Below are 18,272 nucleotides of genomic sequence, written 5' to 3'. Positions count from 1 at the left end.
TGTAGAAGGGAATTAGTGTCACCAATAATGCTATTTGTAAAGTTAGTGCATAGATTGATCTGCAGAGCAATAGCATTATTGGTGACAAGCTAGATACTCTGTTTGAAAGTATATTGCTATGAGAAAAGATTACAGAATACAAACCTGTAAAAGCTTCAAAGGGATATGAATGATTTTCAGTCCGGTGCTGTTTTCTCATGGCCCAAACCTTTTATTACAGCAACAGACCAGCCTGTAAACCCAGCCCCTTTTGTGATAGACAACACACAACCAGCAAAGAGAAGCTAAATAACTGAAGAGGGAGTGGCTGCAGCTACTAACACTGAGGAAACACAGAGTTTACCAGTGACTCCTGCTGAGCAGCAGTCAACAGTAAAACCAAAGTATATAACTACAAGAAGCAGCAAGAAGAATGATAACAGAAACCTATCTAATGAGAATCCCCTTTTCCCATGCAACAGAAGGAAATATCAGGAACTCAAATGATACCCTTCACACTAATGAATGCTCTACCGATAAAAAGCAGATGAAGGAGCAGAGGGAGGAAGAGCCAAGTCAGGCAGATACCAAACACAGAAGTAACATGGAACACAATGGTAACCTGCAGCAAGAACACAAAAGTCTGGTAACAAATCTTTCATTTTTAACACTAACTGATGCACATATGTCACTTTTGAATAAAGGGCTGTCATTTATTCCAGCCCAGAGAACTGTGTTAGTTGACATTCTTAAAGAACTTAAGTTATTTGGTCACAACTGAACTTTAAAAAATATGTTTAAAGGACAGATGACAGACAATGTGAATATTTAAAAAAAAAAAACAGTACCTTTTACCTAAATTACATCCTATGGTAGAAGCCTATGTGTCAGTATGTTGGAAGCAAATAAGGGAAGCATTTAATTCAGATAGAAGAGCTGTCTTTTATAACTTGAGTAAAGAAGAATCTGATGCTTTATATGACCTGAGGGAAATGCATTCAGTGGAAATTAGACCTGCAGATAAAGGAGGGGGAATTGTGATTATGGATAGGGAATTTTACATCCAGCAAATGATGAAACTACTGAATGACCATGAGACCTATACCTGTATCTCAGTAAATATAGTTAAATGTGTTATAGACAGGATTGCTGTTTTGTTGTTTGACTTGCTGACTACAAATTTGATAACAGAGGATTTATTTAAGTATTTTAATGTAGAAACTCCCACCATTCCAGTTATATGTGGCCTTCCCAAGGTACATAAAGATATCATATGTTCACCTATGAGACCCATAGTGTCTAGTAGAGGTTGGGCAACAGAAGCCATGTCAATATATGTAGAGACTAATCTTCATCCAGTGCTTGAAAAGTGTAAAACAGTACTGAAAGACACAAAATCTTTTCCCCAAACATTTTATAGAAAGACAATTTCGATAAATAAAGAGTATCTGCTTGTAGCCTTAGATATTACATCACTGTTTACAGTGATTCCAAATCAGTGGGGAATAGAGAACATTAAGAGCTTGCTATGTTCTAAATGTGTTTTCACTAATGATAAAGTGAATCTGTTATGCAGTCTGCTTGAAATAATTTTGGACAATAATGTTTTTGTCTTTAAAGATGATTTTTACCTACAAAAGGTTGGTGTAGCTATGGGCACAGCTTGTGCAAACAGCTACGCCAACCTATCGTTAGTCCAATGGGAAGAAACAGTTCTACTACAGGGAAATGAATTTAGCAAATATGTTCTGTGGTATGCACGTTTTGTGGATGACATGTTTTTTCTATGGGAAAACTCAACAGAGATGCTGGGTAGATTCTTAGAGTACCTACACACAATGACACCATTTTCAAAATTTACCTGTAAGTACTCAAATGAACAGATAGAATTCCTTGATGTTCTAGTGAAAATATCAGAAATGGGGCAGATGGCTACTAGCCTGTATAGAAAACCAAGTAGAAAGAATTCCATATTATATAAAAACAGCATGCATCCAAGACATGTTATCCAAAACATTATGAAAGGGCAGTTCCTGAGAGCCTCAAGATTACATAGTAATAATGATGAGTTGGAGAGGTCCATGGAAGTGTTAGGAGGAGAACTACTTGATAGAGGATATAACCAGACAGAAATAGACACCAACAAAGATGGAGTATATCAAGAACGTCAAGGGAAGCGTAGACCTTACTTCTCAGAACAAACTACAAGAGATAACCCTGAAACTGACTCCAGGGATGAGAAACTCAGGTTCCCCATTACATATGCAAGTGATGTCAGTCAATTTTGTGATATAGTTAGGAAGAACTGGACCATATTGTTAGCCACTAAAGAACTTGAAGATGTCATAGACTCTGGACCTCACTTCTCATTTACAAACAAAAAAATCACTTAAAAGGCAGCTATGTTATAAAACCAAACACATAAGTCCCTGAACGCATCAGATAGGATAGGGACATATATGTGCAGGATCTGCAGAGCTTGTAAATACATTTTCTCATGTAGCACTTTTGTACATCCACAGCAAAAGTTTAGAATTTAATTTAATTTCTATTCAGACTGCAGGACTAGAAATATAGTATATCTTAGTTTTTGCCAATATTGTAAAGTTTTTTATGTGGGCAAGACCAATAGAGTGCTCAAAGAATGCATTTTAGAACATATGAGGGACATAGTAAACAAAAAGGAGAGTAGTGCTCTAGCTAAACATGTAGGAGCTGAAGGGATGCATCATGTGTTTAAATGTTTAGTTTTAGAATTTCTTCAGAGTGAAGAAGCCATCAGTTGATGGTGAAAGCGTTAGTATTTGGAGCCTTCAGCTCTTCATTAAACAGTTTGGTGCAGTTCGTGATTTTTGTGTTTTTATTTTTACTAGTCTTTACCCTGTTTGGTACAGTCTTTTTTACAACTTAAGGATTTGTTGTGTATTGTACATATTGGGAGTAGTAGGGGGCAGGTGTAGCAAAGGAAGTAGTCATGGAGTAACAATCAGGAATTGTACTGTAGGTTAAAAAAATGGGAACTATTTGTAGCTCTACAATAGTTTGGGCAGATGATTAGGTAAGGCAGAGGTCAGCAATCGATTTGCTTCTCTTAGAATGAAGTTGCTTCTTTTAGTCTTATTACAGGGTAGGGCAACAAGTTCTTCATGGTTGGGTGATACAGCTTGCAGAAATGTTGTGCTGCATTGAGGCTGATGATATAGATGGATAAGTTTGGTCAGAATATAATTGTAAACATGTTTTTGCTGTTTTGGGTTGGCTGTTGCAGTATGTAGTTTTCTGTAGTTACTTATGTCAGGGGTTGGCTGCAGAGTATAATCATGTTACTATAATAGGATAAGTGAGGCACCAGATGGGTGAAGGAGGCCTTTAGACTTTTTGGAAATAATTGACAGTATGGTGATACCAGCACACATATGTGGTACATATAGGTGCATGCGGAGTCCTCCAAGATAGGGAGAGTTATTATTTTATTATATATGGTATTATTTAGCTGAATGAGCTGTTGGAATTGGGCCAAATGGTGTTTTATGGTGGTGTTGCAGGGATGATGGGGTTATAACGCATACAGCTGGTGTACTGTGAAGGGCTTAGCTAGTTTGGTCAAGGAGTGGGCTGGCCAACATGGGGTAGAAATGGATGGGCCTGTAACAAATCAGTGTTGTTTTTTAACTGCTCTGTTTTCTCTTTTTGTTTTTAGTGTTGAACAGGCAGAGGACCTTACTCAAAAATGGCAGGAGCTTGCAGGCAGAGGAATCGTTCCAGAGATTGTGCACACAAGGGCAGGAATCAAAGGAGGCCACCCAGGCTGAGTCAGACAGAAAAGGAGGGGCAGGATGTACCAGCTGGTAATGGAGGTCTCATAAGTTTCAGCGAAATGAACTTGGAGGTTACAAGGGTGATTTGTTGACCCACCATTGATGGAGCAGTAGCAACTGACATGTGATGAAGATAACATTCATGTGGGTCTTAGAGAAGGAGGTGCTATAATGTCATATACCAGTTTCCTTATATTACTGTCAGATTTATTTGTGGGTGTCAGGAGTAGGCCCTAGGTTTTAGTTGGGATAAAATGTCAGGCAGCATCCTTGGGTATGGACCATATTATTTTACAGGATGACTTGGAGATGAGAGTGGAACTGGGCTGCATAGCAGGGGAAGAGATTTTACTTTCTTGCTGGGGCAACCATACTGTGTGTATTGAGTCCCTTGTCAAGTGTTGACTTGGGTCAGCAGGTATCTTAGGCTGTTAGAGTAGTGGGTATGGCCATTTTCAACACCATGCAAATTCCTTAGGTGGTGAAAGGCAAGATTTGGTGGTGGGGTTTTGTTGAGGTTTTTGACCATATAGATGCAGATAGAGTGCAGAGGGTGGTTGAGACATAGGCTTAAGGGGTTAAGGATCTCACAGTAGTACTGACAGCCCTGGGTAAGAAGAGTGTGGGCAGGTACCGGACAATGATGTCGAATAAATGGGTCTTGGGCTTTGTGGATCTTATGGGTACCATTTTGGAAAGACAACTGCAGCAAGCACTGGCATTACTTTCATATTTTTTAATGATTTTAATGATTACTTTCAGGATGTTGACCTTACCAACTCTTTTCCCACTACTACTTCCCCAAGGATTCATGGCCACCTTAGATATAAAGGATGCCTATCTTCACATCCTCATCAAGCCCAGTTTCAGGAAATACCTGAGGTATTCTGTGGGCCCTTCACACTTTCAATTCTCTGCCTTGCCCTTTGGCCCTCCACTGCACCCAGGGTATTCACCAAATGTGTGGCTCTAGTTATTGCCTTTTGCAGAACAAAAGCAATCCAGATATTTCTCTATCTGGACAACCTGCTTGTACAGGCAGACTGCAAGGAGACCCTCCAGCAACACATACTTTTTGCCACTTCCTCCTACATTCCTTGGGATTTCAGATCAACTTCCCAAAATCCCACCTGGAACATTCTCAAGACATTGTCTTCCTGGAGTGCAGGATTTGCACAGACATCATGAGGGCTTACCTTCCCCAACAAAAGTTGGAAAGCTTGACAGAACACCTGCTAATGATCCTTCAGATAACAGAATTGACAGCAAGGCAATACCTCAGGCTCCTGGGCTACATGGCAGCAACTATCTACATGTTAGCATTAGCAAGACTCCATATGAGAAAGTTACAATGGTACCTAAGGTCAGTCTGGATCCAGCTCTCACACTCCTTGGAGTACCGGATTCCCCTCCTACCCTGCCTCTAACTAGAAACCCAGTGGTGGTTGAAGCAAGTGAACCTCAACTCAGGTCTTACCCTTCAACCACCCCAACCCAAACATATCATGCATACATATGCCTCATACTTGGGCTGAGGAGCAACTCTGGGCCATCTGAAAGTGCAGGGACTGTGGCCAGAGCCACATAAAAGGGAACCCCACATCAATGTCCAAGAAATGAGGGCAAGTCTCCTGGCCCTTCGGGCCTTCCAAACTTATCCACAACAGGAACCTCTAAAGATCTTTACCGACAACACCACAGTGCAGTGGTATCTCAACAAACAAGGGTGGGGGCCAAATCTTACTAACTTTGCAGACTAGCTCTCCTGGTGTGGAAACTGGCCACCTCCCAGGGAGTTACCCTGCAGGAGGTCTACATTCCTTTCCTGCAGAACACCCAGGCAGAGTCTCTCAGCAGATCCATCACAAACCACCACAAATGGATGCTGCGCAGGGATGTTTTCCTGGACCAGTCCACCAGTGGGTTACACTTTAAATAGACCTGTTTACCTCCTCCATCAACAGGCAACTTCCTTACTTCTGCAACAGGCTTCCATACCCTCAGGCAATGGCAACAGATGCCTTCTCAATCTCTTGGAATGGGAAGTTTCTCTATGCATTCCCCCCCTTCACACTTGTACAGGAGGTTGTGCTGAAGATTCAGCAGGGCAGACCAAAGAATCTTGCTGGTGACTCCCTATTGGCCAAGACAGCACTGGTTCCCCCACTACTACAACTATCCAAGGGCAGTCACCACAAGTTACCCCTCAGAGTGGACCTTCTCACACAGCACAAGGGATCCCAAATCCACCCACAGTGGCAGTCGCTGTATCTCACCCTGAGGATTCTGATCCCCTTCAGACACCTCTAAAATGAGGACATGCTCAATGTCCTGCAAGAGGCCAGGAAACCAAATACAAGAAAATCTTACCTTTCTAAGTGGAAGAGATTTTCTCTATGGTGTCTCAAAAGACAGACGGGCCCGCTTGTTAGCAAGACCCCTCGTTCTGTCGTACCTGTGTGAACTATTGCAGACAGGTTTGGCCTACTCTTCTATTAAAGCCCACTTGTCTGACATTTCAGCATGCCTTCCTCTGGATCCCCCCGGTGTCTAGACTACCAGTCAATTTATTCCTTAAAGGGGTCCGTCATTTAAGGTCCCCCCCAGTAAGCTATCTCCACCCCCATGGGATCTCAATTATGTTTTCGAAAAGCTTACGCTTCCTCCTTTTGAGTCAGCAGACAAAGCTTCCCTACAACACTGTACATGGAAACCTGTGTTACTCATGGCCTTGACCTCAGCCAGAAGATTTTCAGAGCTACAAGCCCCTCATGGCTATACCACCTTTCCTGGTATTCCACACTGACAGGGTTACTCTTAGAACTAACCCTTACTTCACACCCAAGGTAGTGAATGATCTTTCCCTAAATCAAGCCATCCACCTTCCTATCTTCTTCCCTAACCCACAGGGGGACAGTGAAAGACTACTTAATTCCCTGGATGTGCACAGACAACTCAGATTTTACCTGCATAAAACCAAATCTATCAGACAGGCTGACCAGCTCTTTGCCTCCTTCCATCCCAGGGCCTGAGCGAAGGCAGTTACCAAACAAACTATTTCAACCTGGATTTCCAAAGCTATCACAATCTGCCACCAATTCCATGGGAAATCCCTGCAGGGTACTGTTAAAGCACACTCCACCAGGGCTATGGCCTCCTCTGTAGCCTTCATCAGAGGTTTGGGCACCTCTACCATTCTTGAAGCAGCCACTTAGTGATCAGTGCACATCTTCACCAACCACTACAAGTTAGATCATATTTCCAGAGCCAGGGTGGGCTTTGCCAGGGCTATCCTCCATGGTTTTCTGGAGACCGCCTTTAGACCTACATCACCCTTCCTCACAGTGAGATTTGGCACTCACCCATATGTGATGAATACTACAACATGGGAATAGAAGGACATAGAAAAGTTGTGTAAAATCTTACCATAACTATAGATGTCCTTCTCTTCCATGTTGCAGTATTCCTTCCCACCCACCTACCCCTCCTGTTATGCATCATTTCCCTTTCTGGATGGTACAGAGCTGGCATTACCCTTGCTAGGCTGGGTTCTGACTAGGGCTTACAGTTCTGAGCGCTGGTGCTTGCAGACGTCACTTTTATGGTTCATGTTGTGCTAGCCAAGTCAGACGTCCCACACACCATACAGTGACTGAAAACTTTTGTATACTGACCGGACGTTCAAGTAGCAAGAGGAGAAAACCCATATGTGATGAATACTGCAACATGGAAGAGAAGGACATCTATGGTTAGGGTAAGATTTTACACACCTTTTCTTTCTTAGCTATCACATAAGTAAGACAGGACTTTTCAGCTTCCAGCTAATGTTATACTTTCTGCAATAAACATAGATTATATTACCATCTTTATCCTAAGAATTTATTAATTTTTCTAGGGTAAAGCATTGATGTCCATAGACCATTTTCAGCCAAGGAACAATGCCTAATTAAGTGATTTGCTCAGGGTCACAAAGTTAGGCAATGGAGGCTCAGAGAATCAAACTTTGCACCATTGGACCACAGGAAACAGCTCCTTAATCCTCTAAGACAAATGCATGACTTTATGAAATCAAACACTTTCTTAAATGAACTGTCTTTGACTTTACCAGTAGAAATATTGATGCAATACATGATAAGTAAAGACAAATAATATTATTTTCTGTTCTCATTGATGAAAATAAATAACTTAGCTTACCAGCAGCATGATTATGATATAATTTCTGCATTCATGAATATATATATTAGAAAGTTAAATGCAGACATATATAACCCCAAACAATATATGTGTGCACAGGCAAGCATGTTAGTAAATTCAGCAACAAACTTTGGTAGAGTCCCATATTTATTGAGATACATAAGTGACAAAACAGATAATAAAAAGATTTCAAAAATTATACAAATCATAAACATAAGTTTAGTAAAGTGTAGAATGACTTACTTATCTTATCACATATTCCAGATCTAGTCATAAATTCAGTTTAACCTCAAAGAATGAAAGTAACATTTCTTCAATTAAACTGAAAGGCAAAAACTGTGACTGTAACATGCTAACATTAAACTATGAAGTTATCACCCAATCACAGGATAGAGTAAACATAGTAAAATACTTATCAGTTAGTACAGTGGTTTAATTCTAGTGTTTCCTGTGGCAAAAGTGCAGGGTTTGAAACTGTCAGCTGTTAATAAGTGCAGCAGTACATAGTACTGTTTGCAAAAGACAATAGCACAGGTTTGAGCCTACTTACTAGATGGGATAGAGGCAGTCTGCAGATCATGCTCCATACATATGAGGTTGAGGTTTTCACATCAACAGTGACCATCATATAGAGCCAATGTTTACATCATCAGATGGCTCACCCCCATTTTACATTTGTTAACCAGGACAGTCCGACTGGATTTTGGTCCATTTTCAGCAGAGGCCCAGGGAGAAAAGCTCCACAGATATGTACATACAGACAGAGTGACTTTGACAATTGCATACTTTTGTACAAGAACAGATACATACTTTTGACAATTATATACTTAGTGCAAGAACACTTACAAAAATATTCCAGGTATGCCAGAATATATAACAGATTTAAGAATATCTTCTAAGGCTCAAAAAGTTGCAGAATGTATTTGGGATGCATAGCCAGGCTTATAAACCCCAGTGATTATTAGCCTAGTATACACCTGTGAGCCTATTAAAAAAAAAGCTGGCAACTTGACAATAAGCAAAGATTTATGTCTGAGTAGTGCAGAAAAAAATGAGTTACAGGTATATCTGACACATAGAAAAAAAACTTGAGTTCTGTGGGCCATGCAGTACGACTATTGATTTCATATGTTAAATAAAGGAAAACATAACTAAATCATTATCAATCATGTTAAACAAAATTTTAGAATGTAGAAATGTTTCCCTTTTTTGACAATACGTTGTAATCTCACCACTTCTTTGAAACAGGGCATGGGAAGTTATGGCGGACCTCAATAAATTTGGATCCTTGAGCCTGATTAGTATTTTTTTTGTAATGAGGTTTGCCCTTTCCCCAGTACTGGGCTTTCTCAATGTTGGTTAACATAAGTGGAAGGGATGTGTGTGTGTGTGTGTGTGTGTGTGTGTGTGTGTGGGGGGGTTGCTTCCCCTGCAAAAAACAGACTTTTTTTTTTAGATCAAGATTTTTTTGTTAGATATTGCAAAAGTTCTATTATGTGTGTGGCACACATACATGTATACATATTTATATGGTTGTATTATTTTGAGGGAAATGCTCAAAAGTTGCAGTCTATTTGGTTTACACAATTTGGTTGACAAGTGAACAAGATCAACACTCCAGGTGTAGGGGAATATGTACTTTTTCCTGACATTCCGTAATCTCAGATTTAGTATATATAATTAGTAAGGGGGTGTGGGAGGCACATACCCCCACATGGGGGATGCATGGGGTTTGCCTCCTGCAAATACTTGTTTTTTATTTTAAGTGCACTGAGATTAATCCTAGGAGCATGTGCAGTAGCCTATTGATGCTTTTTGTCAACTTTTAGATGCCATTGTTTTATTATTTAGATGTAGAAGACTATATATATATATATATATATATATATATATATATATATATATATATATATATATATATATATATATATATATATATATCCCTGTTGTCTATTGCCCCTCCCATTGCTGCTATATGTGTTTATTAGCTAATGGGAGTTTAAATATGGTAGTTCATACTTCCTCCCAACACCCACACACACACACACACACACACACACACACACACACACACACACACACACACACACTGTATATTCATAATATGCACTATGATCATTCATAGTCACACCCCTCCCTAACAGTACAGTGTATCTAATACTTTTCCCTATATATACTCCCATGTCTTCCTATTTTAATTACATCTTCATACTCTAGCCTTTTAAACCCCTCTGTTCTTTGCATTCCAGAGAAGATACTAGGATGACCTGACTCTCATCCTTCATTGAAAATACTTCATTCCTACCTACCCTCTATCAGATACTACCACCACTTAATATCCTACTGGCATGCAATTTCTTTTTCCTTATTGATCCCTACTTCCTTACTACCTGCTTACAATAACATACAAATCTGTTTACTTAATCATGCCAAAACTCAGCCAAAACTCAGCTTATCCTCTGCTCTTCTCCTCCCCATACTATGCCATCTCTCATCAACATGATGTGTTGGTTTGTAGTGTAGGGAGGAAGGTGTATGTGTGCTTGTTTGTGTGTGGAGTGTGTATGTAGGCAGTCGTGATTTTGAATTTTGTGTTTTTGGTGTTTCGGGTTTTTATGTTTTCAGCTTTACAGTCTCGAGATACTGAATTTTGATATTTCAGCATTTCAAGATTGTAAAGTCAAACCCTATATATATATATATATATATATGTATATATATATATATATATATATATATATATATATATATATATATATATATATATATATATATATATATATATATATATATATATATATATATATATATATATATATATATATATATATATATGTATATATATTGTGTCACACGCACACACACACACACACACACACACACACATATATATATATATATATATATATATATATATATATATATATATATATATATATATATATATATATATAGGTCTACTTGACAATGCCGAAAGCTTACAACGCCGACGATGAGAACACCGACACCAGAAGAACGAAAACTGAGAAGACCGACGGATGAAAACCCCGACGCTGAGAACACCGACATGTGAAAAGGCTGTGTAAGTATGCGGTGGTGACAGACGTTAGGGTTAGGGTGCGAGTAAGGTAAGTGTGCGATATTGATGGACTCTAGGGATATGGGTGGGTTAAGTGAGTTAGGGTTAGGGTGCGGGTTAGGTGAGTGTGCGATAGTGACAGTCTTTAGGGTTAGGTTAAGTGAGTTAGAGAGTTAGCGCAGGTTAGGTGAGTGTTAGGGTTAGGGTGCGGGTTAGGTGAGTGTGCGATAGTGACAGTCTTTAGGGTTAGGGGCAGGTTAAGTGAGTTAGGGTTAGTGGGTGGGTTAGGTGAGTGTGCGATAGTGACAGTCTTTAGGGTTAGGGGCGGGTTAAGTGAGTTAGAGTTAGGGCGCGGGTTAGGTGAGTGTGCAATAGTGACAGTCTTTAGGGTTAGGGGCGGGTTAAGTGAGTTAGGGTTAGGGCGCGGGTTAGGTGAGTGTGCGATATTGACAGACTTTAGGGTTAGGGTTTGGCTTAAGGTTATAGATAGTTGTGTATGTAAGGTTTAGTGTGGGTTTGTAAGGATTTTGGTGTGCTTGTGTTGTGTGTGTGCTTTTTGGATGGGGGATTTGTTTTGTTTGTTGATTGTCGGGATTGTGGTGTGTCGGGCATGTGAGGTTTCGTGTTTGTGAACTTTCGGTTATGTGGTGTCGGTGATTTCGTTGTCGGTGTTATAGTGTGTTGGTGTTGTCAGGTAGACCCATATAAATATATATATATATATATATATATATATATATATATATATATATATATATATGGATTCACTTTGGAATCTTGAAATTCCGAAACATCGGATGTCATATGATTGAGACCATATGATCGATGTTTTGGACTATCGAAATTCCAAAATAAATCCAAAAAACCCCCAACTATTTAAACGTTTCTGCAGGGGGCAAACCCGCCGGCACCCCCCCCACCCCCGCTACTTAAATTTACCAACTCCGAGATCGCACTACAGCAAGGAAAAGGGAAATCTCCATTTTGTGCTGTATGCAGATCTCCATTCAGAATTTCAAAATTCTGAAACTTCGATCATGTGGTCTCGACCATATGAATTTTGATGTTTTACGATTTAGAGATTCTAAACGGAACCCGTATATATATATATATATATATATATATATATATATATACACACACACACACACACACACACACACACACACACACACACACACACACACACACACACACACACACACACATGAACTTTACAAAGAATTAATTGGCTCATCTAGCCAACAGTCCTCATGGCATTTCCTTGCAGGCAATTGCTCCTTTAACCAGATTTAGTTGACAACCTAACACAAATAAAAATAAAAAAATAGTTGGACTACTACCATATTCTTAATCTGCCTTGTTTCCTCTTTTTCTCACTGTATGAGTGTCTTTGTACTGCTGTACTTAATGTACCATGCTCACTATTAATGCTTTTGTGTACTCCTACACTGTACTTTTTGGTTGCAGGCCAAATACATTTATTCATGTCATTATGTACCCCTGCACTTAGATCAGCACAATTGCTCAAAAAGAAAATGTTTGAGATACATTGGTTTGAAGTAACTTTGAGAATGGTAGCAAAGCCAGTTTTGAAATTGGGATAATTTCTTCTACTAAATATAATTTTTATCAAAGGTGTACCTGTCTCAGAGCTAAATATATAGAAGTAGCTGTGATCAAGTTAGCTTTCTTATCATTTTTTTCCTGATAAGCACCTGTTAAGCAGGACTGCATGAAACAGATAAAACAGACCTGTTTTCATGTCTGTAAGTCACAGTGTTGTATTTCCTCTACCTGCCTGAATTGTGGCTGAAAACCAAGGTTCCTTCAGGGCCTTTCCCACTCACCTGGTAACTGAATATCTCATACAGTTACAAAGGAAACATCAACTCTTGTCACCGTGGAGAGCTGTGATGAATTCTATAGCATTACCTGAGAAAGACAGTGGAAGGCTACACCTTAAAAGGTGTAAAATAAATAAATAAACAAAAACTACCTGAGAATAACACTAATTTAAAAACATACACGGTACCACAAGCATAGCTGATTCAATCAGCACCAAATAGGTGTCCAAATGCCTGAAACCCCCCCTGTCACTGCCTGCCCCAGCCATTCCAGTCCTGTTTCTGTGCCCTGTCCCCAATACTCCTGCAACATATTGAATTAAAAATAGTACTTTCTTTTTTTAAACTGTAGCAGACTGTTTAACACAAATGTAGCAAACAGTCTGCCTGCATGAAACACTACAGTGCTCATGTTTCAGTTAAGAACAAAGAAAATAAATTCTTCTTCTGAAACTGTAGCAAACTGCTTACTACAAATGTAACAAACAGTTATTACAGTTTATACTCTACTTGCATGGAGCACAGTGCTCATGTTTTAGTAAAAAATGTTCTTTTAAACTGTCGCAAACTGTCTGCTACAAATGTTGCTACAGTTTATACTCTGCCCTGCACTGAATGCTAAATCACTCTGGTTTTAGTTTTAAAAAGAAAGTTTTGCCTTTTTACTTTTAAGGTGTAGCAAACTGCTTGTTATAATGCAGGAAGTAGTTTTCTACTGTTTAGACCATACATGGAGAGCTATAGCACTCAGGTTTGAATGTTGGTATTGCGCTAAAGAGAGATTGGGATGAACTGATCGTGCTCCATCACCACCAATCTATGCCTAGGGCCATGCTGCTGCATGGTACAAAATATTTAAGGCATAATCTGTTACAAAATGCCATTTATGTAGTAAGTGCTGTACACCTTCAAGAACCAGATGACTATCTTATTTCAAATTGCTTGAGGATTCTAAGGTCAGATTGCTCAAATCAATTCTAAATAAAACCAAGCATTAAACAATCTTTCTGAGGCCGATAAATAGAGATGCTGCACCAGTAGATGTCAAATTCTGAAAGATGTCTTTATTATTAATATGGGACTGGTTAACACCAGCACTTCCTTGTTTCAACAATGAATGGCTGACTCTTGTCTTGCTTGGCATCTCAAAGATATTCATCTGGGAAACTAGTCCTCAACAGGAAAATAATAAATGAAGGATGAGTCCTCAATCCAGGCAACACACACATCAACAACCAAGTATAAGTTTAGGAATGTCTTGGATGGGTATACAAAGACTATGCAACCATCATCCCTCCCTCTACAGAAAGATGAACATTTGTTAGTAGCTTTATTCCCCTCTTTCCTTTTTGGCTCCTTCATCTGAGTCACTGTCATGGGTATATCCCTTTATGGCATGGATCCAACTCTAAAGTAAATCTGAGGGGCTTCTGACCTGTGATAGTACTTCTGGATGGTGTTCTCCTTCTGAAAATTGACAATCTAAATGTCAACTTATAGCTGATCAACTAAATAAGGCATGGTCTGAGAGCAAGGGAAGCAGCCCCTCTATTTCAGGGTATAGTGTTTATCATATCTTTGGACTGACATGGATTTGTGGGTGTGTATCAGTATTTGTTAAGAATATAATTACCTCATGATAGTTCCCTAAAGATACAATATTTGAGCACTTAGATGTCCAAATTACCATAAGCAAGTCTAATTACCACTTCATATCTAGTTATAAAAACCCTCTATGTTCCCTTCTGTGCACAATAGCTATCTTAACACGTTACATAGAATCCCTATTGCACCCAAAACCTTTCTACTGTGGGACTTCAATTATCCATCACTAAACTGGAAGACTTAAATTCCTATTGCTTGGCTTGTGCAATGGACCCCAATATCCTTGATCTAGTCCTCACAAATATGGTCACTTCTTGCATATCCACATATGTATCATCCTTACATGTCAAATCAGATTATAACTTTTTGACTTTTGCCTTTAAAATTGTGTCTACTTCTCATGTAAGTACCTTTGTGTTTAGTGACTTCTCAAAAGTAAATCTTCAGTTACTTGATGACCTACATAAATTCTGTTGTAATCGTCCACAAATGTATCCCTTTGGTAAAGCTGCTGCTTATGCCTCTGACTTCAACTCCCACTTAAATAGCTATATTAATAAGACAGTCCCTATCTGCAGCAAATATAATAAGAAATTTAAAAACAAAACCGTATGGAAAATGCATAACAAAAAAAGGAAAAAAAAGAAATTGTTCATGCTTATAGAAGGTCTCTATTGACATAATCTAAGAGCATACTTAAACTAGTAAAGAGCTTAAGAGAGTCAAAGCTGAGTATGAACTCAAAATAGCTACTATAACCAACAATAACTACAAATATTTCTTTAACTATGAGTGAAGGTAAAAACCAACACCCAATCATTTCAGAACTAGTCCACAATAATACAGTACAGTCTGACACAACAGTTTCAGACCTAGACTATAATAATACAGCACAGTCTGACCAAAAGGAAATAGCTATTATCCCAGGTGAAGATGTTAGTGCAAATTATGCTCAGCTGACAAACATAGCTATTTCACAGATTTCATAACTCCATTTAGTTACTACTGAATGTGTTCTCTCAACCTTTCAAAAGCTAACAATACCAACTCCATGGTTATAATATATCAGGTTGCCTGATTATCTGTGCCAAATAAGGCCTACCTGAAACCTGACCTAACCTATTTAATCTAAGCCTCTACAGTGGTTATTTTTATGTGCCATCAAACTCACCCATTGTAATATTGTTACACAAGGGCAGCCCAACCATGGACCCTGGGCAACAATAGGCATGTTAATCTCAGTAGCCTCATAGTTAAAGCTATGGGGCAAATAAACACAGGCCTCATTAATCTGGACATTGAAAAATCTTAACCCTGGACCCTCATCAATTTGACTTTGTCAAAGGAATGTCCTACACTTAATTAATTTCTTTGAAAAAGTAACCAAAGCTGTAGCAGTTGATAGCAGTTATACAGTACATAAAGTGTATATGCATTACTGACAGACTTGTAATCTGAATTTAAATCCTTATACTGTGTGTTGAATAGCTAACTGGTTGTGTAACAGAACCTATGTTGTTAGAGTCATAGGTACCAAGTCAGAAAGCAAAAATGTTACCAGCTGTGTACCACAAGGTTCAGTGCTGGGCTGTCTTGTATCTGACATCTATTTCTTAAATATTCAGTCTAACACTCCTGGCCTATGGTTATCTAAGTTTGCAGTCAACTACACAGTGGGTGTGTTTTTATTTTTAATTAGCCCATGTTAGCAATTGGTGCAAGGAATTCATCTCAGATTAACTATGAAAAAATGCAGCAAAATTGATTTTGTTAAATAAAACATTTTCACATACCATATAGATCACACAACCCACTAATCCAACACTGCCATACAGGACTTAGGCACTCTTGATGATCAATTTACTATCGTTTTGACTATTATGTCCCTAAGTAGTTCTGAAATCCTTCTCTTTGGCTCATCTAATTTCCAAAAGCATCTGGAGTAGATCCAGAGAAGTCTTAATTACCCTCATCTCTAATTACATCAGACCCATTACTGAATATAATGTACCTCTTGGAATGTATCTGTCTAAATGTATCATTCAGCTTGAGAGAACTCAGAGATTCATAACTAAAAGGATTAGTGGAATGAAAAGTATTAGTTATCAGGAAAGACTGGCACCCCCTATCTCTTCACTCATTCTCTTATAGACTCCTCCATAGAGATCTGTGTTTCACCTTCAAGTTACGAATCAGCCATTCCCCTTTGACCATCTATTCCTTCAAAGAATTAATGGTACAGCAAATATTACATTAAACTAACTATATCTTCATCAACAGATAAATAAGGCATATTGGCATTATATATTCATATCCCTCACCTCTGAAACAAATGTCCATCACATGTTAAGCAGAATATCACCCTTATCCCTGTCTGGGTAAATCCTATATAATTCAATGGGCAGTCTCAAATTCTTAAGAAAGTGTCTAGGATTACATTAGAAATGTAGTTGTCAGAATGTATTCAGTTCTGCTATAATAAATATACTAATCCTCATCTCTGGATGATATATGCTATCTCTGCATCAGGCACTTGGTTTACCTCAATGCCTGTGAAAGGCACTGTAAACTGAAATTGTTTTCCAGGTTCAGGTCTTCTTTTGGGTGTTCTAAAGTAGTGTTGTTTTTAATGATTTGGATATCTAGAAGTTGAAAATTGGTGACCCGAGAGTGCTGTTGTGAGGCAAAGATATCCCTGACGAATACAGATGCCCCCCCCACAATTGCCAGTAGGTCTAAAGGTATGATAGGGATTATAGTCTAGAACAGATGGAGTGCTTTCCTTGCTCTAAATCCATATCCCTACTTGAAATGATAAACATAACTGGTTATCTTTGCAGAATGCTTTTGCCCTCTCACTATAAATCCTCAGCCAATAGAGCATGTCCAGTCAATGGAGATAATGACACAGATATGCAGTTAGACTAGTGAATGTTGGCGTAAGTAACAACTTTTTCAATGAAGGAGGAATTGTTGTAGAATTGGAGAGTCAATAGTTAATCTGTGCATCTCAGAAATGATCCTGATGAAATGATAGACACAAGAAAGGTTTTCCAAGAAAGGCATTCCAAATCAGCACAAGCTGCAGATTCAAGACAAGGCAAGATCAGTAAGATTCAAACTGAGGCAAGGTTAATTTCTCCAGTATAAAGTGCAAGTCCCATAGCAGCACAATATTCTCTAAGGGAGGTCTAAACAAGAGTATACCTTTCAGAAAAGATGTATAATCCTTTACAGATGCCAGAAAGGAAGAGGGTAAATCCTCCACAAAATGAAAAATGGTTGCTAGATGCATTCTCATAGAGGAATTGCTTACCACAGAATCAAAAATCTAACAGAAATAACTTAAAATGGATGAAACAGGAGCTGGAAAGGGAGTCTAATCCTTTGCCAGTATTCCAAACAGAGAAGGAGGTTCACTTTTTTCTATATTCTTATGGTTGCTCAATTTCTAAAATACAGAAATAATCTGAAACACTCAAGAAGAAAAAGTGGGGTCACATGACAAACAAAATTGAAGAAGTGATGTTATGCTGAGGAAGTGGATTTTCAGGTAATGATTACCTGTTGGGTAGATGAGTAGCATACTGAATGCAAAACCATAGAGGATTTTCAGCAGATAAGGTAGAAGCAACATGAACTAAACATGTCAAGGCAAGTCAAGGGCCAAGAGAATTACTTTAGCCTTGTGTTGCTTACCTTTCTGCATGAACCTCACAATCAGAGGAAAAGGGAGGAAGTGTCCAGGGG

This window comes from Protopterus annectens, chromosome 9.part0 (assembly GCF_019279795.1).
Source record: "Protopterus annectens isolate FY-2018-M chromosome 9.part0, PAN1.0, whole genome shotgun sequence".
In the NCBI taxonomy this organism is placed as follows: Eukaryota; Metazoa; Chordata; order Ceratodontiformes; family Protopteridae; genus Protopterus; species Protopterus annectens.
This window is presented reverse-complemented; position numbering follows the sequence as displayed.